The sequence below is a fragment of the Papio anubis genome, chromosome 1 (assembly GCF_008728515.1).
Source record: "Papio anubis isolate 15944 chromosome 1, Panubis1.0, whole genome shotgun sequence".
Classification (NCBI taxonomy): domain Eukaryota; kingdom Metazoa; phylum Chordata; class Mammalia; order Primates; family Cercopithecidae; genus Papio; species Papio anubis.
In genome coordinates, this window is record NC_044976.1 from 59,150,032 (window position 1) to 59,177,049 (window position 27,018).

The 27,018-nt window shown below is 40.4% G+C and overlaps 1 long non-coding RNA gene across 3 annotated transcripts in view; it reads right to left on the reverse strand.

Annotated features, from left to right (window-relative positions):
• LOC103885609 overlaps positions 1-27,018 on the reverse strand; it is a 190,747-nt gene that overhangs the window by 91,539 nt on the left and 72,190 nt on the right. For all 3 annotated transcript variants that reach the window (XR_648771.4, XR_004177316.1, XR_004177319.1), the window contains exon 2: positions 11,938-12,149. This is a non-coding gene — a long non-coding RNA (uncharacterized LOC103885609). The remainder of the gene's footprint in view (positions 1-11,937; positions 12,150-27,018) is intronic.

Genomic DNA, 27,018 nt, shown 5'->3' on the forward strand with positions numbered 1-27,018 from the left:
ATATGAGGAAGTAAATGGTATCCTTTTTACAGGCTTTCTTGTTCTCTGAGCAAAGTAGATCAGCTGCATATTGTATCAGAATCATAAGGAAAATTTAGATCTTTTAAGTCTTAATTGGGGACCTGGGAAAAATAGAAGGTGATTTCAGTGAATAACTGGGGCATCACTACTCAAATACTTTGTCATCCTTCCCAGGGGAGGGCAAAAATATTTTTTTGGTCTTCGACTAAAGACAGACTAAAAAAGGCAGAACAAACGTCTACTATAGTGAAGCAAGGGGCCTAAGGATGATATTTAGGTTAGATATTACCAGAAATGGAGGAATTACAATTCTGTTGATGGCTCTGAGATCTTGAACTAATCAACATCTTTATCCATTTGGTTGTTTGTTTTTGTTTTTTTATTTGTTTGTTTTGCTTTGTTTTGTTTTACTGGAAGAATAGGATCATTACTAGGCCTATTTTGGGGTATGAGAAGGCCTTTGGCTAAAAAGCCTTCAACTATAGGATTGTGTCCCTTTTTTTCTCTCTCCTGCTTCAAGGGATGTTAGGGAAGTTTGGGTAACAGTTTGGGAGAACTTTAATAGGTCTGTCCAATTATTTTCCCTGTGTCAGTAGCATTCTTCATTCACAGAGTTTCAAGATCTCCGCATGGGGTATATACATCAATAATAATGAAAGAAGCAACGGTATACTCAGAGCAGGCAAAACTTGATTATGAACAGAGCAGTCCTCAAAGTCCTAAAGAAGCTGTTCCTCTGGTGTTCTTTTAATATTACAATTCCATTTGCAAAGTAAGTCTCTTCTTATATTTACAACAGTGGTATCACAGAGCAGAAAGAAATGCTTTACAATCAGGGTCAAGGTTATAGTTAAAGCCTAGGAGATAGGGAATCCATGCATTATTTGAAATACCTACCACCTGTGTGGTATGTTTACTCCAAGGAAGAAGGTGAGTAAAGGTGGCAGAGTTTAATGTAGAAAGAGTAGTACATATATCTACCAGGAACTGGTGAGGTTTGAATATTTATATTTATAGTTAATTCATCTTGTATGTTTAAGACTAAGGCAGAACGTTGGGCACTGTTTTCTTCCTTGGAGAGCTCTTGTTGATCTGAATTGAGAAATTTTTCTTTATCTTGGCTTTTCTTTTCCAAGATGAAACCATCTTTTTTTCCATTTTTCCTTCTGCTTACAATTTCTACAGGTATCTTTGTTAATAGTTTGTTAGGAAGTTAGCCACCCAGCTGTTTGGTCTGCAGTGGTGTAAGTTTATTTGGTTCCTGTCTCATTTTGTTCTAGAGCCCTTTCAAGACGTTCTACCTGGTGGTGTAGTTCAGATAAAAGGCTTACTTTCCATTCTAATTTCTGTTTTCTTATTAGGTCCCCAATGAAAGGGCTGCTGTTACGTCAACATCTTCTTTAACTACCAGATGTTGTTAGATGGTATTTTCTAACCTATCCTAAAATTTTCTATAGTTTCATCTTTTCTCTGTTTGCATGATTTAATTGCAGTCCAATTAGTTTTTATTGCAAATGTTTCAGGTATGGCATTTGGGAAACTTTGTCCTACTTTCCAGCCCTATTTTTTTGACTCTCAGATTTATTATGGAAAGGGGGATCCTATAGACCCCTTTTTGGGTCAGTCTCATTTCTTTTGCCACCAAGAATTTAGTATCTAAGGTTCCAACCAACATGAGTATAAGTGGATATAAATCAGTTAACTCTATTGAATGTGTACAGGGTATATGCACTCAAAACAATTCTAAATTCTTCTGTGAATAGCTGCTGGTCATGCCTGGATTTAGGGAACTTCATAATTATAGTTCTTAATTCAGCTTGGCTCCAAGGTTTTAATTCTACTATAGCTTTTATCTGGCTCATGGGCAAGATGATAGATGTTTAGAGGCAATTGACATTTTGAGGCCTTTAAACAAGTCTTTAGGAAAAGGTAGGGCATCTGGACAAGGTGAATAGGTAAGATGTGTCCATGGATATGCAGAAGAGGAGAGATTTGAAAAATAGAGAAAAAAAGTAGAGCTGGACATAGGGAGGTAACTGGAGGACAAGGAGGAAGATGATTTACTGGGGAAAATAAATACAGTATATTGTTACCTAAGTGTGTCAAATTGTTCACTTGCTTTGGCCAAAAATAAAAATAAAAAAACTCTTAGTTAAGCAACATTTTCTCAGAATTTTGTTTTGAGGCCTCTGAATACTAATTAAATTTTTGAAATGATACCAATTGGGCCTGAGAAATCTTAATTCCTTTTATTTTCTAAAGCATCTCTCAAATGAACAATTTTGTTCAGGTTCAAACATTCCCCAGAGTGGCCACTGAATGCCCAAATCATCTGTGGCAAAATTCTACTATTTAAAGAGATAAGCACGAGAAAAAAAATCATATTGTTATGAGAATATACATAAGACACAGGAGTTTTTCCCAGGAGTTGGGGAGGATTTCTATTTAAACAACCCACGAGAGCTGGCAACAGTCAGTCAAAAGTGATGCTTTTGCACTTCGTGTCACAGGACCCCTACCTGACAGTTGGCTGCCTCCAAAAGCAGGCAGCACCCCTGGCAGTCATAAAACCAGAGAAAAGACTCTCTCTGAATCAAAGCCAAGCTCTCAAGACAAAACAATCTAGACAGAAGAAACTTATCCAGTTTTATTGGTGACCCAAGCAAAGTTTGTCTGTATAGATGCTAGTCCAGTGAGAACCACAAACTCACTCATCTGCAAGGCTGGCTCAAACAACAGACCTACAAGTCCTATGTAAAAACACACAAAAAAAAGAGAAGAAAGGGATGAAAAGGAATGACCTTATTCTACCAAGAATTCCAAACAAATGGGAACCAATAATAAAACCCATGTGCGGCCGGGCATGGTGGTCCACGCCTGTAATCCCAACACTTTGGGAGATCGAGGCAGGTGGATTGTCTGAAATCAGGAGTTCAAGCTCAGCCTGGCCAACATGGCAAAACCCTGTCTCTACCAAAAATACAACAATCAGCTGGGCGTGGTGGTGGGCACCTGTAATCCCAGCTACTCAGGAGACTGAGGCAGGAGAATCGCTTGAACCTGGGAGGCGGAGGTTGCAGTGAGCCAAGATTGCGCCGCTGCACTCCAGTCTGGGCAACAAGAATGAGAACCTGTCTCAAAAATAAAATAAAATAAAATAAAATAAAATAAAATAAAATAAAATAAAATAAAAGCCAGGTGCTAAATTGAGAATAGATAGCCAGGGAAACCAACACAAGAGCATGGAGTTCAGACTCAGTGCTAACTTCCCGCATAAGTGTTGACTCGACAAACTGAACAGTAAGGCACAAGGGCTTTCTGTGGCTGCTGCACCTGGCTGAAGGCTGGGATCCACGGTGCTGGGCAGTATAGCCCATATGTCAGTGGAAGCCCCAGAAAATCTCTAGAAATAAAGACCACCCAAATTAGAACAAGCAGAGGCTACTTATTCAGAGCTTGTGATAGCAAGGGAGTCAGTCATCATCACTTGAATTTGGTAGAGGCTCAAGTCAGGTAGGGAAGTGGGAAATCTTTATAGTGAAAAAAAGGAGACAAAGCTTCAAGTGTGCTTTGATAGGAGGTTGTTGGCACTGGGAAGCTGGAGGCAGGATAACTAGTGGAAGAGCATCTTATGTCATTGGGTTGGGGAGTATATTTGACTCTCTCTAGTTGGTCCTGAGTTAGCAGTGGAGGGAAAAAACATGTAAGTTGGCGGTCACTGACAAAGTCCTGGGTGGATTGCTCCAGAGTTAGTAGCTTGACTTCCCAGATGGCTTGCTGTAGAGTTTGTAGGTCAGAGTTCTATTGTCACATATGGTCAGGTCATTGTTTATATTTTCAGTTTCTCAATCTTTTAATTTTCTAGTTCATTTTCCACTAATTGTCCCTGCTCTTTGTATGTATAATTACAAACATTTGGCACAACTTAAATGTCGAACATTAGGGTATTATTGATGGCTATTTAATTTCTATCATCTAAACTCCTAATGTTGGCCATTTAGAATTCCTGGGAATCAGTTCCAAGTGGAGAGGGGAATAAGGATGCAGCTTCTCTGGCCTCTCAAATAGGCTGCCTCCAGATTAGGTAAATTATAGCCCAAGATATACTGACTGGGTCTTCAGCAACACAAGCCACTGGAAACAGAGGGAAAATAGAAATAAGTGGGAGGAGATGGGGAATAACAATAATAGCATTAACTATTACTTTTAAGCCATTGAGTCTTCACAATAACATTTTTAAAGATGAATCTTTATTATTTCTACTTTACAGATGAGGAAACTGAACCAGACAGGTTAAGTAACTTACCCAAAACGTACAATTAGTAAGTAACAGAGTAACAAGCTCTTAAGCACGATGTTTTTAGTTAATGTAACAAGGGAAACCATGCCTGAGGGCAGACAAAGCTAGACCCTGTCATGCTTAAGACAACCAGATTGGGAGTCCTTCAGACCTGAGTTCAAATCCCAGCTCCAGCACATATTGGCAGTGTGGCCTTTAAGAAGCCCATTAACCTGTCTGAACTCTGAATTCCTCATCTGCAAAATGGGGATAAAATATCCAGAGCCAGGTGAAATCTATCATGTCTTCCAGGCAGTTATTTATGATGCCTCAAAATATCATTGAAAATAAAATGAGATAAGAGAAGAAAAAACTATTTCTCAGAATGTCTTACACAGAGAAGAAATATCTGGCTGGAAGAAATATTTTATTCAATTGCTGAGGGAGAAGAACAGTATTAGGTAACAATAAATAGTAATAGCTGCCAAACCACCTTCTAAGGACAGGTGTGTCTGGTTAACAGTAGGGTTTTTGTTTGGCAGAGTGCTTTATGAATTCCTGGGCCAGAGCTTAATTGTCCTGTAAAATAGAAGAGTTGCTGTCATGGCCAACAGGGATCCACTTTATCCACTTTGCCACACTACATTCAGGCTCTCTATAAGTACTAGAGATTTTAAAGGATCAATTTGAAAAGGTACAAATTACTGGACTGCCACAATACCCATGTGCCTTGGTCTGGTCCAGCTCAGGCTTAACTCACAGAAACATTGTAAAGATGAAGTGATATTAGGTAAAACTATGCAAATGCCAATACTTAACTGTTTTTAATTCCCCAAAACAGTAATTGCATGTGACTCAACCCAAATGTAAAGTATTGAGGCTACTATAATTCAGGACCTGAACCAGGGTAATTCCTTGCCAAGGGTAATTCAATTGCCAAGAAGAAGGTAGCTAATTCAGGAAAGCTTCCGACAGACAGCATTTAAGGTTCAATGGAACAGATGGGTAATTCTCAAATTCTGGTGAACATTAACATCATGCCTTGGAACTTCAGTCCATTTGAAGTCGAATGTCTCTCCTGATGTGTCTGACACAGGACACAGCACCCAGAACAGGGTTCTAGTAACAGTGAAGCTAGATTGTCTGAGTTTCCCAACCGGCACACTGGGGTTTGGGGCTGTATCTGCATTTCATGAAGAAACAGAAGTGCAAAAGATACTGAGGCAGAAGTCCAAGGAGTCCAGTTGGACAAGGCCAATATGAAAAGGAAAGGAAGGAATTAAAAAGGAATGCTTGCACTGTTCTCACTCCCCAAATGTGTCCAAAGTACAATACTTAAGGCATGTATTTCAAGAAAAAGAGCTATGTGTACAGAGAAGTTTGAGAAACGTAGCACACTTTGTCCCATCTTCACCTCACTATCTTAGAGGGATGTACAATACACTTTCATCCAAGAATCTTCATTTGACAAACATTTGTTCAGGCTAATACATACACAGTAAAGGCCCTAAAAAGTCTTACAATAAAGAGCATGTTTAACCGCTTAATTTTACGGAATCTAGCATTTCACAAATATATTGATAACAGTAACTTTTTTCTTCATAAAATTAACATTCTGTGGAACCCAAGTTTCAAAAGATACTTTAGGGTATGCTTCCCTGCATTATAATTTTTTTGAGAGTTTTCAAAAGATACTTTAGGATATGCTTCCCTGGGTTATATTTGTTTTTTGAGATAGGGTCTTACTCTGTCACCCAGGCTAGAGTGCAGTGGCACAGTCATAACTCAGTGTAGCCTCAACCTCCTGGGCTCAAGCGATCCTCCCACCTCAGCCTTCCAAGTAGCTAGGACTACAGATGCATACCACCATGCCCAGCTAATTTTTTTTTTTTCTGGATGGGGTCTCGCTTTGTTGCCCAGGCTGGTCTTGGACTCCTGTCTTCAAGCAATCTTCCTGCTTTGGCCTTCCAAAAGTGCTGGGATTACAGGCATGAGCCTCTGCACCTGGTCTATACTTATTGGCTATTCTGTGCACGTAGTCCAGCTTTGCATCCTCTGAACTTGCATAATGGTTGGCATAGAGTTGAGTTTAACAGAGGTCTTTTGAACTGAATCTGCAAAATTAAGGATATCAACTATATCATTTCTCACATTACTTTTATCTTTCAATGTCTGTGGCTCTGTAACGCATAGATGTACCTAAGATTATACTAGAAATGCTTATCACTAGCATCAAGGAGATGAGGATTAGTAAGGATATTCTGGTTTCTCTCCAGTTTAAATACATCTTTTGCCTTTTATTAAATGATTAAAATGGACCTCTGAGTAAAATAAGGAAAGTCAGGGAGAGTTTTCTGGAGGAGATGAGTTTTAAAGACATCAGAGTAAGCATTGGCAGAGAGGAGGGGATGGAGTGCTGAGCCTGGATACAAAAAAGGGAAGACATGTATTAAGATTGTTGCACTTGTCATTTTTTTAATGACCACAAGTTTCTCAAGATTTCATCTATCAAGTGGTGGGGTCCATGTCCCCTCTCCTTGATGGCTTTACTAATAGAGTACATTAGAAGTGATGCTCTGTGACCTCAGAGCCTAGACCATAAATGGTCATTTAGCTTCACCTGGCTGTCTTGGAACCTTTGTTCTCCTAATACTTCTCCTTGGAATGGCTGCTCTTAAACCTAGCCACCAGGTTGTGAAAAACTCCCGCTACATGTAGAGAAGCAACACACTGTTGCTCCAAGCAGCAGTCCCGGGTGAGCCCAGCCTGTGAGTTATCCCAGCCCAGATGTCAGAGAAGTTTGTGAAGGAGACATCTTCAGCCCCATTGTTCTAGTCCTAGCATTTGAGCTATCTGAGCTATGGCAGCTGCTCAAGTCTCATTAGCTGAGGCATCAGACATTGTGGACCTTGGAGTTACCAGTCCTATGGTACTCTGTCTGAATTACTGACCCACAGAATTCACGGCAGAATCCACAGTGATGGCCTTATGCTATTAAATTTGGAGGTAATGTGTCATGCAACAGTAGATCACTAGGATATTTATGATGACTGCAAGTAGAAAACGCCAACCAAACTGGCGTAAGTAAAAAGAGGACTCTATTGTTGCACGAGTCTGTAAAGAGCAGGTGCTAAGTTGGTCTCAGGCACAATAGTTCAGGAACTCATTTTGTTATCAGAACTCTGTGCCTGTTTCCTCTACTTCTGTCCCCACATCAGTAGGAAAGAAAGCCTCTCTCTCCCGGGGGTCAGTATTCATTTAACTTCCAGAGGAAGACATTGGCCCAGTTGGATCTTGTGCACATTCCTGGACTGATAACTGCTTAGAGGACTGGAAGTCTATGAATGGCCTAAGTCAGTGGTCAATTCCTCTAGTCAACAGCCAGATATGTGGTAAGAGTGCAAGAGAAATTTACCCCAAAAGAAACAACTATTCTGGAGAGACAAAGCAATTTGCAACAATTATAGTGGTTAAAGTCTTATTTCAGTGGTAATTTCTGAAGCCGAGTAGCTCCATTCGTCCATAGGTAAGATAGAATATGACATGCGAAGGCCCTTCCCAACTGAAGATGAGCAAAAGGCCCTAAACTCTCTGAGACTTGGAAAAGAGTGCTTTCAAGGAGTGCTAAAACCTGCCAGATTTTTTAAATAAACATGTAGTACATGGTTTCACCCTGGCCATTTCGCTGGACCTCACCACCACTCTAGGAGGCAGGTAATGTAAATCCCCTGTTAAGGGTCTAAAAAACAGCTCAATTAGTTACTTGCCCAAGGTCATGTGCTTCTAGGGATTAGAAGCAACATACAAAGCCTGGTGTTCAGTCTCCAAATCCAGAACCCCACATTCAGCTTACATGAAGACAACTGAAAATGCTGAAAAGGAGTCATTTACCAGAACTAAGGAAAAAAAACAATTTTGTATACCTAAAATCCAAACACAAGGATCCTGAAGTGCTAGTTGTTCAGATATAAATAAAGCAATAGTGGGTGAGGTCTTCAGACACAGACGTTAACCACAGCTTGAAAGACCTGTTTTCTCCATTGTCTAAGTGCCCTTGGACCTCAGACAAACCCCTTATTTCTTGGAAACATGTATTCCTCTGAGAATAAAGGAAGGCGTGTGGTCCAGTAAATGCAATTAGCAGTCTCCTTGTATGTTTCCTTGTCTGTTATCTCCCCGAATACAGCCATCAAAAAGCTCATCTTTTCAAAACATGCTCTTCCAAATGATCAGAGTCGCCAGCAGATTTTAAATAGGTCTGACATGTCTACCTAGGGAGTCTTTGGGATATAAGAAAATATTTATTGAGCATCTCCTATGAGGAAGACACTGCTCTAGGCACAGAGGGATATGAGAGAGACAGAGACAGAAAGATAAAGAGACAGACAGAGATTATATAAGGTACAGGAGAGACTCCAGCACTGTGTGACACTGAGCAAATTATGTAACCTCATCTACAATGTAGGATTAATGATAATATGATGATAGTACACAAGCTTGTATCTTCAGCCCAGTCCCTCTTGTAACTATAGGCTTTTTATCCAAATATCTACTCAAGGCCAGGTGTAGTGGCTCACGCCTGTAATCCCAGCACTTTGGGAGGCCAAGGCTGGCAGATCACCTGAGGTCAGGAGTTCAAGACTTAGCCTGGCCAACATGGCAAAACATTGTCTCCACTAAAAATACAAAAAATAGCAGGGCGTGGTGGTGCCTGCCCGTAATCTCAGTTACTCGGGAGGCTGAGGCATAAGAATCACTTGAACCTGAGGCAGAGATTGCAGTGAGCTGAGATCAGGCCTTCGTACTCCAGCCTGGGTGATGGAGTGAGACTCTGTCTCAAAAATTTTAAAAATAAATAAATAAATAAAATCTACTCAAAATTTGCTCTCAGATGTTTCAGGGGGTTCCTACATCAACATAATCAAAAAGCTGAACTCATGACTATCTCCCTCAGTTCTGTACCTTCTTTGGTGTTTCTTTGTAAAAAAGTTCACAGCAATTACATCGCCATAGTTCCATCAAACTAGGGATCTTAAACATTAATATGGAAGACACATCAAATACACCACTTTCTCACTCCCATGAACTCCAAACCAATGGCAGCTTTATGTTCATTAACCACCAATGGCAGGTTGGGGGGCAAGTCTGCATCTGTAGTACCCCTTGCACCTGACTGCTTGATCGTCCAGCAGACAGGAACACTGGATCCCCATGACCGTGTCTAGAACCCCACAGCATTCACTCCAATGCTCAGGTCAAATGGAGGGCCTGTTTGAGCAATAATACTCTATAAGAACAGCTGCAGCAGAGAACAGGACCATACAGGTCATGACTCAGAACTTCTTACTTTTTCTCTGGAGGGCAACAGTAATTAAGATTGACCCCTTGAGATAAGCAAATTCCTTAGAATCCTTTACCTAGTCACACAGGTGACTCCAAGTAGAAAAGAAAGTTCTCATTGTAATAAATGAGACTGGAATTCAGAAATATTTAATTTGTACCTCCATAAGGGGTAGAACTAATTATGTTGTATTCATAGATGGTCACCTTGAATACCTCTCTTACTAGACTGTAAGCTCCTTGAGGCCAGGCACAATGTCTATCTAAACCACGTCTGTTGTCCTCACAGAGTCTAACACTGTTAGTTGAGAAAATGTATTTTGAATCACTGGAGACACTAAGCTTCCTGTGGACAGATATGAATTTTCCATTTATTTCACTTCCCCTTATAAAATCAAGAGATACTTATTGAATTAAGGGTCTTCAGTTTCAGTCCATGGTTTTCAGCAGATTTCAATTTGTGATTTTTATTAAACAGCAAATTAGAGTTGATGTTGGTGGATACTTCAAGCTTGTAGTGAATGAGTGTAGGGGTTATTTGCCTTTTGACAACTATTTTGTGAGTAAAGAGTTTAAATCTTAAAATGTAATGTGGCATTGTTGTCCATGCAGGCTGGGAGAGTGTACCCATTCTTAAGGTGAACACACCAGCATTCATATGAGAGGAGAGAGGGGACCTGTGGGCTGAACTGCATGGAAGCCTTGCCTTTCTGGGTGGCGCTGCAATCTCATAATATGCTGCATATGCGTGAGAGGATCAAAGCCACAACAAGAGAAATGGTTGCTGCAGAGGCAGAATTTGGGGTTAAATTGGGATAACGGTGTCTTTTGCATGGTACTGGAATCAATTTGGTCTTGCTCGCCCCTTGTTTCCAGTACTTGGGCACCTGTTTTGTATTTATTTGACTTTTCATAACTATCCCACAGGCTCACATACCACACAGAAGTATAGGCGTGGTAGGTCTGTGGGTTCACTTTATTTAAGAAAAATTAAAATGAATGGGAAATTGATGTTAGAGGAAAATCATAAAAGGCATGACTGCCCAAGATATTTACTCTCTCCAAGGATGGTACAATCCTACTCAGAACAGTTTTCAAGGGCTGGAAAGTGTTACGAGGTGAAGACAAAACCCTATTAGCAGGGACCTTTGTCTGTATCTTCTGTCCAGACTGCTGGGGTTTCTTTAAGGTACTGTACCTATCTGTACATCATAAATGAGGCGTTAGCTAAACGGATGGTGTGAATGGCATCTTCCACTCACAACTTCATTGTTTAACCACTTCCTATTCTCTGTGGTGCACATCTCAGACTGCTCTGAACTACAGTGTTCTAGCTCACGGCTTAGCTTTTCATTTTGCATTCTTCTCTCTCCTCCCAATTCTACTTACACTGGCATTTTGCAGTCGAGAACCCTAGCTACTCAGAATGTGAGGAGAGTAGCTCTGTTTCTCCCCACTGGCCACCTTATTTATGATTGCCCCCCCTTATTTATGATGCTGTATATCAGACATTCCATATGAGAAGCCAAACAAAATTCATCCCCTGATCTTGAGGAGTTGGTGGTTGAATAGGTGGAAACAGAGTTAATAATTTTAATACAATATGATAAGCACCAGTTGCTAGAAGACCACTACATGGTCACCTAACCCAACCCGAATACTCAAAGTCTTCCCAAAGGACACATCTGAGCCAAGCCTTGAAGGCTGAGTAAGAAATTATTGGGATTGGCCTGAAACCACCCAAAAGATTTTCATTAGTTCCTCATTATCTTATAGTAACCCAGTCCAGTGCATGCATGGAGACTTAGACACCTTTGTAATGAGTTCACAATGTGGCCACAGAGAAGACTTCTACATACACAGAGAACAGTTACAGGGACCACCACAAGGTTATAAACCCAGGCTAGAAAGTGTGATTCTGATGCATTCAAGTATGTGTTTCTAGTGCCCTGAATGTAGTTAGTGCTCAGTACATATTTGTTGCATTAATTAGCATCTTGCTCTGAAGGACATTTAAGCCAATTCTAAGCATTGATTTCCAGAGAAGCAACTAAAGAAGATATTCTAATAGATCAATGCAAGAAAAAAAGACTTTGTCCCTGAGATAAACCACATACGGAGTCACATTTCAGAGGTCAAAAAAACAGTTCATTTCCAGGGGTATGATGTAGTTTAATCAAGAATTGTATTCTTGGCTACTGTGAACTTCATCTCAGGAAATCTTTCTCAAATGCCTACTGTGTGCCAAACATTTGCTTCGTCTCTGGGACATAAAGATGAATAAACCAATACCTTACCTCAGGACTTCCATTTCTAGGGGAGAAGACAGTACATCCACCCCCCAGGCTCAGCTAATTTCAGAAGCAAATGTGCAGCGTTAAGAGTCCACATGAGCAAGATGGGTTTCATTGTAATTTTGGTGGATCTATGAAGTCTTCATGGAAATGAGGGCATTTGAGCTTGGCCTTGAATTATGACTAAGTCTTCAGCATGAAGAGAGAGGGACAACCTAGGTGAAGGGAACAAAATGAGAAATCAGACAGAGACAAGACAATATTGTTCACATCAGGGAATTGCTGAGAAGTCCAGTGCTGCAAACTCAAGAGGGAGGGTGTATTGGTCCATTTTCATGCTGCTTGATAAAGACATATCTGAGACTGGGAAGAAAAAGAGGTTTCACTGGATTTACAGTTCCACATGGCAGTGGAGGCCTCAGAATCACAGTGGAAGGAGAAAGGCACTTCTTACATGGCGGCAGCATGAGAAAATGATGAAGATGCAAAAGCGGAAACCTTGATAAAACCATCACACCTCCTGAGACTTATTCACTACCACGAGAACAGTGTGGGGGAAACTGCCCCCATGATTCAAATTATTTCCCACAGAGTCCCTCCCGCAACACCTGGGAATTATGGGAGTGCAATTCAGATGAGATTTGGGTGGGAACACAGAGCCAAACTATATCACAGGGGGAGCTCAGAGGTAGAGCTGGACGAGGAGGGGTACTTATCCAGAGGCAGATCATGCAGCAGGCACTGTTGGGCCACACCTGGACGCCCTCAGAAAGTGCTCTTTTGCTACAAGCCAGTCCAACATCCAACTCTTCAACCAAGGGCATTATCTGGATGCTGGAGCCCACTCAGCCTGCATGCTGGGCAGGCAGAGTGCTAAGGATTTCTTTCTCCTTTCCACTTTCCCCAAGCAATGATTAGTGGTGAATAAACGTCACTGGGGGAAACCTGAGGCATATAATTCCCAGCAGGATTAGGCTCCAGCTGCCTACATTGTTCATTTGTTTTATAATGATCCTCTATCAGTTTCTTTCTCTACCTGATATCCCTTCTCCACTCCCTTTCTTATGTTTTCTAGGTTCACTCCAGAAAGCTATCATTTGCAGGTGACTTAGAATCTTAGGGTCTGCTTCTGTGGGGAAGCCAAACTAAGACATTATTAGGAAGTTATCATTAATGACGAAGTAAGTGATTATCAGGAAATACAGCCAAAGGTCAGTTTTGATGATCAAGATAATGCTATAAAGGGGAAACAGAAGAGAGATGTCAGCAGGTAGGGAAGTGAGAGAAAGCAGCAAATGTGAGCTAGGAAGGCAGCTGGGGGTGCGCAGCAGGACAAGAGCTTCAGAACAAGAGCTGTGAAGATGACAGCTTGATGTGCCCATTATTCAATTCAAGGGCAAGCCTAATGGACTGATGGCTTCTTAATCATTTTGATTCTTAGTCTCCTTTGAGAAAATGATGAAAGCTTTGGGCTTTCTATCCAGAAAAATAAAAAGTGTGTACAAACAATTTTGCTTGGAACTTCAAGGGATTCCCAAACCTCAGATTAAGAACCCCTGATTAAAGGCTTGATTTGAGGCTCGACTCTGGGGGCCTTGATTGCCTGCAGAATGCTTTAGCATTTATTCCATAGGCAATGGAGAGCCAGCAAAGGTTTTCACTATCAGAGAATTCCAAGTGGTTATAGTTTTCCATTCTAAGTGGAACCCAAGAAATCTGGATGTTTTTAACAGATTGAAAAAGAGATTGGAAAAAAAAAAAAAGTGCATAGATAATTGAGCTCCTTGTTGGCCAAAAACATTTGCAACCAGATGCACTATATGGCTTCAAAGGCTGCTGACTGCAGAATCCAGATGCACCTCAACAAATGCCATGGGAGTCCCTTCCACAGCCAAATGTTTTGGCCTCAGAAATTCCTGGAGCAGAATGGATGTTGAATGGAGCTGGAAACAAACTCAGGGCAAACACAACTGTTTATATGACCACATCTAAGAGATTTGGGGTGAAAAACCCCCTGTTACAGAGTGGATAGAGAGAGACTGAGAACAAAAGAATCCACTTGGGGAATAAATAGAGATGGGGGAGGAAAGCAGAGAAAATACGGAGAAGAACCTATCAGAAACATAATTCTAGAAAATACAAGCTAATCTGGGAACAAAAGAGAAATATATAGAGACATAAAAAAATGATAGTAACTAGATTTAAAAGACCTAAAAAACTAATAAAGAAGAAGAAAAGCTAAATTGTTTTTTTTTTCTTTTTCTCTTACAAATAAATTTAAAGAATAGTTCTCATTTTTTTAGTATCTGCCATATGTGGAAATGATATCAATACATAACCCTATAAGTAATGTATTACCTCTATGTTACAGGTGAACAAACTGAGACCCAAAAGAAACTTGCATAAGGCCACAAAATGAGTAATGGTAGAACTAGAATTTGAACCCAGGCTGTGTGGCTTAGAATCACACATACTAGCTACTGTTGCCCTTGTCCCTGAATTTGTATTTGGACACCAAACACAGCTGAAATGAAGACAAATTTCATGACCTAGGCACCAAAACAGAAAGGAAGAATTGTCCATGCCTAGACTTTTATGGACTAAGCAATGGGGAGGCAGAGAGGAGACTGATGTTGCTGGTCACTGTGATCATCTACATGATGATCTCTCAACCATCAGTTTCCAAGTCACCTTGCCTGGCATATTCCCACTGCTCAGTCAGGGCAGACCTGTGGGGAATGAGAAGCCCTGGTGTGCCAGAGGCAGGAGGACCTCAGATTGGGTCATCCAGATAGATGTCCTCGAGTTTCTGGAGTGACCAGTGGCATGGCAGAAAGAGTATGAATGCCGAGCCAGGCCATGAAAACCATCCACTACCTCAACAACCTGCTGAACCTCTTGGAGCTTCAGTTTCAGCTTCTTCACTGGTAAAAACCAAACCTATGGTACAATGATCATACTAAATAGTGATGAATGCATTATGTCTAGCACAGTGTCTGCTACATACAAGCTCTCAAACACTCAGGATTTTGCACCCCAACATCCTTTCTTCACCCTCCTTTTTGTTTGTTTGTTTGTCTGTTTTTGAGACAGAGTCTCGCTCTGTCACCCAGGCTGGAGTGCAGTGGTGCAATCTCGGCTCACTGCAACCTCCGTCTCCCAAGTTCAAGTGATTCTCTTGCCTCAGCCTCCCGAGTATCTGGGATTATAGGTACCTGCCACTGTGCCCGGCTAATTTTTGTGTTTTTAGTAGAGACGGGGTTTCACCATGTTGGCCAGGCTGGTCTCAAACTCTTGACTTCATGATCCACCTGCCTCAGCCTCCCGAAGTGCTGGGATTACAGGCGTGAGCCACTGTGCCTGGCCTCTTCACCCTCCTTTTCTATTTGAGTCACTTATTTTTATGTTCTCTACAAATTCATACCAGGACCTGCTGGTACCCTGGTTATAGCTTCTTCCCTCATCTCACTTCAATATACATATATTTAATATCTACTGTAATAGCAAAACAAATTTGCTTAGAATTGTGTAACTTACAAAACTCTTCCACTTCTATTACAGCATCTCTCTTTATCATGCATCTGGAACTGAGCAAACAGGAATTATTGCCCTTTTGTTACCTACGTCTGAAAAAGGCTTAGAGAGTGTATGTTATGCGCCCCAGTTGCATAGCAAAAGTTAGGATAGCTTAAAGGAACAGAGTCAAGAAATATATAGGTGCCTTGGACAAATTACTTGCCTCTTTGAGACTCATTTCTTTGTCTTTTTTTTTTTTTTAAGGCAGTTCAGGATAGCCATGTCCAAGTCCCCTTCTGCTCTGATCTTCAAGGATTCTGCTTCAACTCTACATGAGAATTATCCAGCAGAAACCTTTACTAGTCTACTGTAAATACTATAGATCAAGCAGAGCACCCCCTCATGCTTTTCTTTTAACCTGTCTCAGGATGAAATCAAATACAAGAGTGTTGCATTTTCATGTTTAGTGAGTTTCCCCGGCAGAGCTTTCACTCATTCAGTCAAGAAGTGCTGGATTAGTAACTACTGCATGTCAAATATAATAATAGATGCTGAGGACACAACTTGAAACAAGAAAAAATTTTTGCTTTCCATTAGCTCATAGTCCTAGGTGGAGACAGAGAAGAAAATAGAGAGTTACAGGGTATCAGTGACCAAGCTGTCAGATGCAAATAATGGGAATACAAACTCTTAGCTGAAAACATAATTTGATATCTATGTAGGTTTTATTATCTTATATAAATCTAAGATAGGACTCCTTCAAGAAAGGTTTATGCAATGGTTCAATGATATTATAAAAATTTAGTTTATTTACATTCCCAGCATGTTGGCATTCCAGTACACCAGCACTTCTGCTAGACACAATATGGCTGGCTTAGTTCAAGAACACACAGGTAGAGCAACAGAGGAGGAAGAGGAAGCAGAGGCAACAATGGCATCTTCTTGTACACCTATTTATCAGTAAAGCAACTTTTCCCAAAAACCCTCAGGAGACTTCTGCTCTTAGCCCACTGGCCACAACTATGTTACGTGCCCATCCCTAAACCAATGACTGGAAAGAGGAATGATGCTATCATTAACAGATCATCATGACTTACTCCTAGAGCTGGGATGGGGTCACTTCTCCTGAGTCACATGGGGAAAAGGCAGACAGATGAACAAACTCAGGCTCTACCAGCAAGGCGAGGAGGGGAAGGGCCGTTGGATGGGCAATAGCTTCTGGCCTATAGCACAGAATTCACCAATTTAAGGAATATAACAGAAGTAAGCCCAAGGTACATAGCACACGCTCCTAAGGCAGCACATGTGAGCTGTGCTAGAAATAGAAATACATAGTTTGTAAAAGCTGGACTTTCAGATGGAATTTAAGGCAGAATCAGAAATGCGACTGCTTTGGGGTGATGCAGTGATATTTACAGACTCTCATGTGCCTCTGGCAATCAGCTGACTCCAGTGGGATATTGCTAGCCCCTTGCAGCAGTGTCCAAACCAGGGCTGAGAGCCAGGGGAGACAGGCCATCCTAGGGCAGTTTGGACCCCTGAAGGAGCTAGCAAAGGTCAACTCTAATCATGAGTCAAGATTTAACGTGCTGTGCTTCAAGGGGTGTGGCTTCTGCAGTCAGACAGCCTTGAGTTTAAATTGAAACTCTGCTATTTACTGGGAAGAGCATGTAAACTCTTTGGGTCTCAATTTCCTTATCTGTAAAATGGGGATGCCTACTTGGCTGGTCGAGACTTAAAATAATGTGTGCAAAGCAATAATAAAGTGCCTGGCGAACAACAGTAAATGGTATATATTACTAATACTAGAAAAAAATTCAAGTAGAAATGGATCTGAGATGAACAGAATGAGGAGAATGTACACACCCTGAAAAGGTTTGTTTTGAGCCAGAAATTCAAAGCTCAAAATGAAAATTAAATACTATTTTCATAGTTCTTGATAATGTGTAAAATTCCATTATCACCTATTGTCTCATTGGATCTTCAAAACCAAGGTATTATTAGGACTCCCTCATTTTACAGATCAAAAGAGATTCAGCTGAGATTCCAGCCAGATCACACACACATAGAGAACAGAGCTGATATTCCTGTCTCTGTCGTCAGCTCTCCCTGCCACAGCACACTGCTTCTGTCCATGCCCAGGCACTGCACAGGTCAGTCAGGATCACAGCAGAAGGTCAGCAGCAAAGGGGCAGCCAGGCAGCATCAGGGGTCCTGGCAACATCTGCTCTTGGTTCTAGAAATCCCAGGGTTCACAAAGAACCATTCAGTTATCTACTAAGCAAAGTTTGAATGCCCACAAATTGGTTCTAGGCACTGGGGATGCCATGACCAACAAGAGACACTTAGTCCCTATCCTTAAAGAGCTTCAGTCCAGTGGAAAAGGCTACCAAGTAATTAAACAATTTCAATAAAGAGCAAACCATGAGAGAACAGCATAGGGGGCCAATCTTAGCAGGAGTGTCTTTGAAGACCTCCCAAAGGAGATGACAAGTCTTGAAGGACCGAAGAATATAGCCAGGGAGAGGAGTATTTGGGGCAGAAGGAAGAGCAACCAGAGTAGGTTTTAAATTGGAAATTCAGATAAACAACAAATGCTTTTTCACATAAGTATATCCCAAATACCGTATAGCGTGTATGTAATTGACAAAAATTCATTTGTTGATTATTGAAAATTCAGATTTAACTATGCAACTCTAAGCCAAAGGTGAGAGAAAATATTTACATTCAGCAAACTAATAGTAGTTTCTCAGAGCTACAACTTTGGAGGCAAAAGAAAGCAGCCAAACATCATGACAGAAAAAAGTAGGAATTCATTTTCTCAGGGAATTCAGGCTTCAATAGAGACTTGGCTGCAGATTAAAAAGCTAGAAACAGTGGGACTAGAAGACCAACCTGTTATCAAATCACTACATCTAAGTCCCTCTCTAAAGCTCTCCTGTCCAGAGAAATGTTTCTCAAACTTTATCTCACATCAGAATACCCAGGTGGGGCAGTGGGGGGCGGTTGTTAAACCACAGGTTGCTGGGCGTGATACCCGGAGTTTTAGATTCAGTATATCTGGGGTGGCACTTGATAATTTGACTCTTAACACATTTCTGGAGTGGCTAATGCTAACGGGGCCATACTTTGAACACTGGCCCAGAGAATGAATCCCAGAATTCATATCAGGGCTCTCTTCAGTGTTGGTGTGCATGAGAATCATGTGGGTAACCAGCTAAAAATGAAATCCCTGCCTCTTCCCTATGATGGAGGTTCAGATGCTTATAGATAACTCTGATGTGGGAGGTATACACTGCTCTGTTGGAGAAAAAGTTATTGCTCAATTCTATCAAGCTCTTTTTTGCTTAATTATGTATATTTATGTACATATAAATTATTTACCTATACTATTTTACTAATACATTATTTTTTATTGATACATGATATTGGTACCCATTTGTGGGATACAAGTGATACTTTGTTACGTGCATAGAATGTATAATGATCAAGTCAGGTTATTTAGAGTATCTATTGCCTGGAGTATTGATCATTTCTATGTGTTGGGAATATTTCAGGTCTTCTCTTCTAGCTATTTGGAAATATGCAATACATAGTTGTTAATTATAGTCACCTTACTCTGCTATAGAACATTAGAACTTACTCCTTCTATCTAACTGTATATTTGTACTCATTAACCAGCCTCTCTTCATTTCTCCTTCACCAACCCACACACCATTCCAAGCCTCTAGTATTGTGTCTATCATTCTACTGTCTACCTTCATGAATCAACGTTTTTAGCTCCTACATGTGAGTAAGAACATGCAATATTTGTCTTTTTGTGCCTGGCTTATTTCAACTAACATAATGTCCTTCTGTTCCATCCTTGTTGCTAAAAATGACATAATTTCATTTTTTATGGCCAAATAGTATTCCATTTTGTATGTATACCACCTTTCCTTTATCCGTTTGTCTGTTGATGGCCACTTGGTTGATTCCGTACCTCTTCTGTTGTGAGTAGTACTACAATAAACATGGGGATGCAGGTATCGATTTGGTATACTGATTTACTTTTCATTGTATAAATACACAGTAGTGGGATTGCTAGGTTGTGTGGTAGTTCTGTTTTTAGTTTGTTGCAAATTTTCCATACTGTTTTCCATAATGGTTGTATTAATTTTCACCATGTCCTCACCAGCATCTGTTATTTTTTATCTTTTTAGTAAAATAGCCATTCTAACTGGGATAAGATGATATATCATTATGGTTTTGATTTGCATTTCCCTGATGATTAGTGATACTGAGCAATTATTCAAATACCTGTTTGCCAATTGTATATCTTTTGAGAAACGTCCATCTATATCCTTTGCCCATGTCTTTTTTAATGGGATTATTTTGTTTCTTTACTGTTGAGGATTATATTCTGGATATTATTCTCTTGTTGTATAACTAGTTTTCAAATACTTTCTTCCATTCAACATACTATCTCTTCACTCTGTTGTTTCCTTTGCTGTGCAGAAGCATTTTAGTAACATGGTCTTATTTGTCTATTTTTGTTTTTGTTGCCTGTGTTTTCGAGGTCTTAGCCATAAAATATTTGCCTAGACCAATGACCTGAAGTTGTTGTCCTATGTTTTCTTCTAGTAGCTTTATAGTTTGGGATCTTAATTTAAGTCTTTAATCTATTTTGAGTTTACACAGCACCATTTATTAAAGAGGGTGTCCTTTCCCCAGTTTATGTTCTTGGTGTTTTTACCAAAAATCAGTTGGCTATAAATACACAAATTTATTTCTGGGTTCTGTATTCTGTTCCATTGGCCTATGTGTCTGCTTTTATACAAGTACCACGCCATTTTAGTTACTATAGTTTTATAATATGTTTTGAAATCAGGTAGAATGATGCTTCCAGCTGTTCTTTTTCTCAAGATTGCTTTGGATATTCAGGCTCTTTTATGTTTCATACAAATTTTTGAATTCTTTTTCATTTCTATGAAAAATAACACTAATATTTTGATAGGGATTGTATTGAATCCATAGATTGCTTTGAATAGTATGGTGATTTTAGTAACACTAATTCTTCCAATTCATGAGCATAAGATGTCTTTCCATTTGTTTGTATCCTCTTCAATTTCTTTCATCAGTGTTTTTGTAGTTATCCTTATAGAGGTCTTTCACCTCTTTGGTTAAATTTATTCCTAGGTAGTTTTTGTGTAGCTAATGTAAATGGGATTGCTTTCTTGATTTCTTTCTTAGCTAGTTCATTACTGGTGTGTAGAGATGCCACTGATTTTTACATTTTGTTTTTGTATTCTGCAACTACACTGAATTTATTTATCAGATATAAACTTTTTTTGTGTAGTTTTTAGGTTTTCATAGACACAGATAATATCATCAGCAAAGAGGGACAATGTGACTTATTTTCCAATCTGGATGCCTTTTATTTCTTTCCCTTGCCAGATTGCTCTGGTGAGGACTTCCAGTACTATGTTGAATAGGAGTAGTGGAAGTGGGTATCCTTGTCTTGTTTTAGTTCTGGTTGTATGTGTCAGGAATTTGTCCATTTTCTCTAGGTTTTCCAGTTTTTTGTATATAATTGTTCATAATAGTTTCTGATGATATTTTCTATTTCTGTGGCATCATTTGTAATGTCTCCTTTTTCATTTCTGATTTATTCAAGTCTTCTCTCTTTTTCTCTTATGAGCCCAGGTAGCAGCTTATCAATTTTGTTTATCTTTTCATGAAACCAGTTTCTGAGGTGCCTTGTTACATGGTTTATTTGAAATCTTTCTACTTTTTTTTTTTTTTTTTTTTTGAATCAGGGTGTCACTCTGTCACTCAGGCTGTAGTGCAGTGGTGCAATCATGGCTCGTGGCAACTTTGACCTCCTGGGTTAAAGCAATCCTCCCAACTCAGCCTCCCAAGCAGCTGGGACTACAGGTGCATGCCAACATGCCTGGCTAATTTTTGTCTTTTTTGTAGATACGGGGTTTCACCATGTTGCCCAGGGTGGTCTTGAAATCCTGGGCTCAAACAATCCACCTGCCTCAGCCTCCTAAAGAACTGAAATTACAGGTGTGAGCCACCACACCCAGCTCTACTTTTTTGATGTAGTCATTGATTGCTACAAACGTTCCTCTTAGCACTGATTTAGCTGTAGCCCATAGGTTTTGGCATGTTGTGTTTCCATGGTCATTTGTTTCCAGAATTTTTTTAATTTTCTCCTTAATTTCTTCCTTGATTCTATAGTCATTCAGGAATATATTGTTTAATTTCCATATCTTTTTACAGTTTCCAAAGTTCACCTTGTTATTAATTTCTAGTTTTATTCCATTGGGGTCAGAGAAGATACTTGAGATTATTTCAAATTTTAAAAATTTGTTGAGACTTGTCCTAACATTAACATAATATAACATATAATAACATATCCTGGAAAATGTTCCATGTGCTAAAGAGAAGGATGTGCATTCTGCAGCTGTTGGATAAAATGTCCTGTAATGTCTGTTAGGTACATTTGGTCTAATGTGCAGTTTAAATCCAATGTTTCTGTGTTAATTTTCTTTCTAGATGATTTGTCTAATGCTGACAGCGTGGTGTCGAAGTCCTCAACTGTTACTGTATTGGAGTCTACCTTTCCCTTTAGATCAGCAGTCCCCAACCTTTATGGCATCAGGGACCAATTTTGTGGAAGACAATTCTTTCGTGGACCAAGGGTGGGGAGGGGGCATCTTTCAGAATGAAATGGTCCCACATCAGATCATTCGTCATGAGTTAGATTCTCATAAGGATCGTGCAACCTAGATCCCGTGCATACGCAGTTCACAATAGGGTTTGGGTTTCTATGAGAATCTAATGCTGCAGCTGATCTGACAGGAGGTAGAGCTCAGGCAGTAATGCTCACTCACTCACCACTCACCTCCTGCTGTGCGGCCCAGTTCCTAAAAGACCATGGACCAGTACTGGTCTGCAGCCTGAAGGGTGGAGACCCCTGCTTTAAATCAAATATTATATACTTTATGTATCTGGGTGGTCTGTTGGGTGCGTATGTATAGAATTGTCATAAGTTCTTACCAAATCAATCTCTTTATCATTATGTAATGACCTTCTTTATCTCTTTTTACTGTTTTTCACTTAAAGTCTGTTTTTTCTGATAGAAGTATAGCTAGCTACTCCTCCTGCTCATTTTTGTTTCCATTTGCATAGAATATCTTTTCCCATCCCTTTACTTTCAATCTATATTTGTCTTTACAGGTGAGATGACTTTCTTGTAGGCAGCATATTTTTATCCATTCAGCCAGTTTTTTTTTTTTTTAATCCATTCAGTCAGTCTATATAGTTCAAGTGGAAAGTTTAATCAATTTATTTTCAAAGTTATTACTGATATGCAAGGGCTTATTCCTGTCATTTTATTAACTGATTTCTCATTGTTTGGTATAATCTTTGTTTCTTTCTCTCTTATTGTTTACCATTGTGGTTTGGTGGTTTTTCTGTAGTGGTAACATTTGGGTTTTTCTCTTTTTCATTTGTGTGTTTCTTCTACCAATGGGTTCTACAATTTCATGTGTTTTCATCATGATAGACATCACTATTTCGCGACATCACTATTTCGCTTCCAGGTTTAGGACTCCTTAAATATTTCTTGTAGGACCAGTCTAGTGGTGATGAATTTCCTCAGCTTTAGATGATCTAGGAAAGACTTTATTTCTCCTTCATGAAGGAGACTTGAAAGATAAGTTTGCTACATACAGTGTTCTGGGCTGACAATTTTTTCTTTCAGCACTTTGAATATGTTATCCCATTCTCTTCTGTCCTATAAGGTTCTTGCTGAGAAATCCACTGTTAATTTGATGGGGGTTCTCTTATAAGTGACTAGATGCTTTTCTCTTGCTCCTTTTATAGTTCTGTTTTTGACTTTTAACAGTTTGATTATAATGTGCCATGAAGAACCTTTGGTTTTCTCCATATCTATCTATTTGATGATTCTGAGCTTCCTGTAGGTGGATGTCTAAATCTCTTGCTAGACTTGGGAAGTTGCCAGCTATTATTTTGTTAAATAAATTTTCTATCCCTTTGTTCTATCTCTTTGGTAAATGTGTCATTTATATCATTAATTGTTTTCCTGATTTCCTTTTAATTTTGTTTAGTCTTGTTGTATCTCACTAAGTTTCTTTAATATCATTATTTTGAATTATTTTCCTGGCATTTTATAAATTTCTTTTTCCTTGTGATCTCTTGTTAGAGAATTGTTGTATTCTTTTGGAGGTGTCATATTTCCTCACTTTTTTATATTTCTTGTATCCTTGCATTGATGTCTGCACATCTGGTATAATAGTTACTTCTAATTTTTGGATTTGCTTTTGTAGAAGAGGACTTTTTCCTGAAAATATCTATGATGTTGGTTGGGTAGCACACTTTGGCTTTCATTCTGGGTATGTGCAGCAGTGTAGTCTCCATATAACTTCTTCAACTTTAAATGGTGTCAGTCATGTCTTTGGTTTCCTCAGTGGCTTAGGGTGTGGTTTTTAGTGAAGGCCATTGTTATGCTTTGCTGGGGACAGGGATCCCAAGTGGACCTGTCCTTAAGCCTCAGTAATGGTAGCAGCAGGCTGAGAATGCCTGTTCTTGGGCTCCAGGGAGCATACACTAACAACAGTGTTAGTGGGTCCAGAAAGACTGATTCTTGGGCCTCCAGGCAGCTTGCTTAAGTGTCAACAGTGGCAGTGATGGGCCAGACAGGTGCTCTGGTCACTGGGATCCTGGAAAGTAGGCATGGCATAGGCAATCGTAGTAGTAGTGGGAAAACCCTCTGCCTCCCAAGTGCTCCATGTTGGTGTTGGCAGTGGCTACCACAGGCTGGACGGGCCAGTATTCAGGACCACAAGTGGCACATGATTGGAGGGTGCCAGCAGTAGTGGTAGTGTCCGACTAGGTAGGCCCAGCCTTAGGCCTCTGAGAGGGGTGCTCAAGTGCCAACAGTAGTGGGTGGGACAGGCCAATCTCCAGATCCCCAGATGGCATGCTCAGGCACTGAGTGGGGTTAGGTGGAAAGCCAGGCCAAATAGACCTGTCCTCGGGATCCCTGGTGATGCATACAAGTGCTGGCTGTGACAAGCAAGGGTGGGGTGATCCCAGACCCCCAGCAGAGTGGGACAGCAGCAGCTGCACCACAGCCCTGCTGCTGAGGAGGACTGAGAAGCCTATCCTCAGGGCACTTATAGATGCATCCACTGCTGGGAATGATAGGGTCACTATCAGTGGGGTACGCTTCAGCCCAGCAGTGAAAGCTAGTAGCAGCAGCAGCTGTAGGCAGGGGATCTCAGTGGGGCTCCAGGGCTGTGGAGATGCAGGGGCTGTTGGGCTCCATGGCAGGATGCAGTATGGTGGGATCTGGGCGTTCAAAATGGCATCGTGTTATAGCTGCTTGGGACTCAAAGGTTGTGTGGGGCTCAGTGTAAGCTCCCTCTCCAAAGCAATGCTATCACAAGGTTCTAAGCAGCTCCCTATGTTAGTCTCAGGGCCCATAAGGATTGAGGAGCTCTTCCATGGCTGGGATTATAGGAGTCTTCAGTAGGAATGTGGACTGCTGGGGATCTCTAGTTACTTTTGTCCCACACTGGGGAACCTTTCCGGGCTTTCTGCCAATGCTTGTGTAGGAAACGGCCTCACTTTCCTCTTCTTCCTTGCCTTAGGTATTTTCTGTCACTTCTCTGTTGAATTCCAGTGTTCTCTCTTAGATGATCTATTCAAAGTGTGATTATCTACTCACTGTTTTGGTTCTTTGGGGAAGAGGGAGGTGCCAGATGCCTCTGTCCAGCCCTCTTGAGCCCCTCCCTCTAATACATTATTTTAAATCATAAAAGTATTTAGCTTTTTTAAAATATACATAAAAGTTATATTTTCTTCCCACACCCCAATGGATTGCCTTGCACCCACAGTTTTGAGACCACTGGACTGGCCAAGTGTGGTTCAAAGTATGGTTCACAAACCAGTGGCATCAGCATCATGTGGGATCTTGTTAGAGGTACAAGTTCATGGTGCTGCACCAGATCTAACGAATCACAATTTCTGGGGTTGGGGCAATGAGTGGTTTAATAAGCTCTTCACATAATTCTGTGGACAATGAACTTTGAGAACCACTGATGGCTAAATCCACAGGTGGGGCAAGATGGCCTTGGCTCTAAGACAAGGCCTGATGGAATAAAAGCACAATCACAAGATAAAGCTGAGCCAAGGGCAACTCTGAGATACTGGAATTCCCCCACTGAAATTAACTTCTTTTAATGAACAACATTGGGCCAACAATGATCACATTATTATTTGGAATAATGTAAACCTAATGTCATTATGATGCTGTTTTGTTGACATGACATTGTCAAGGAAAATTATTGATTTCTATGAGATTCAAGAAATTTACTTGACTAGGTGAAACAATGGTCTAGTTTTCCCATAGTTAAGGGTAACCCCAGGACACAGGACTTTCAGTACTAACCCACGAATGTCTAGGAAAATCAGAATAGCTAGTAATCTTACCTATACTCCATTATGAAAACATTTGATGTCTTTAAGAAATCAACTTCTTTTCTTTGTTCCTGTCAACTACATAACGTCCACATAAGGTGGGCACGGATAGGGCAAAAGAACCCTAGACTTGCAGATGTGGTTTTGGCTGTCATTTAACAGCAGCGTGATATGTAGCAGGTCAATTAATCTCTGTGAACCTCTGATTATCTGCAAAATGGGGATGAAAACTCCTACCTTCCACACCTCACAGGTTAATTGTCAAGGCCAAGAGAGTCAGTGTTATGAAAGCTGTGCATTATAGAATACACTAGGAATGTAAGCAACGACCACTTGACATCATGGTAAGCATGCAGGCGTTTGGGCAGGCAGATCCCAGTTTTGACCTCAGTAGCAGCACCACTTTGAGCACATTATTTTATCTCTCTGACATGATCCCCATCTGTAAAATGGGGACTCAAATTACCTTTCTCATAGAATATTGAGAAGATTAAAAGAGACGGAGGTCGCAAAGTGCCTGGCATATTTGGAGCTCCAAAGTATTAGTTCCCTTCCTCGTGATTATAAGACACTCAACGACTTAATGATAGTTTTTTGCAGTTAATGCCATGAATAGGATCATTATGTTTGCTTCCTGAAGTGAAAAGCCACAATAACACTCCTCCTTGCTCCCAGGACCCCTTTGATGTGGCAGGGGGTGGGAAAGGATGTTACTTCCGCTTGGCATAACCAAGTCAGAAAGGCTACCCAGCTTCTGCCCACAGAGAAGTGGAGTGAAGTCACTGGCTCAGACAGGCCTGAGGATGATTTTCACAGTGACTTTGGTATCTAAGAATGTCAGATCTCTAACTTCCACACCTATTTAGTCATTCCTTCAGTCAATCATACCCAATGTAAATAAATTACTTTTAATCATCCCCAACAATTGCAAAAAAGAATGTATGAGCCCAGCCTGTCCTAGCAGGTAAAAAGGGGCAGGGGAGGGGGTGTTTAGGTGAATGTCTGTTTTCATACAGAGATTTTGTAACATTTTATTTCTAAAGGATTTCATTCATTCACCAGCCATTTACTGAA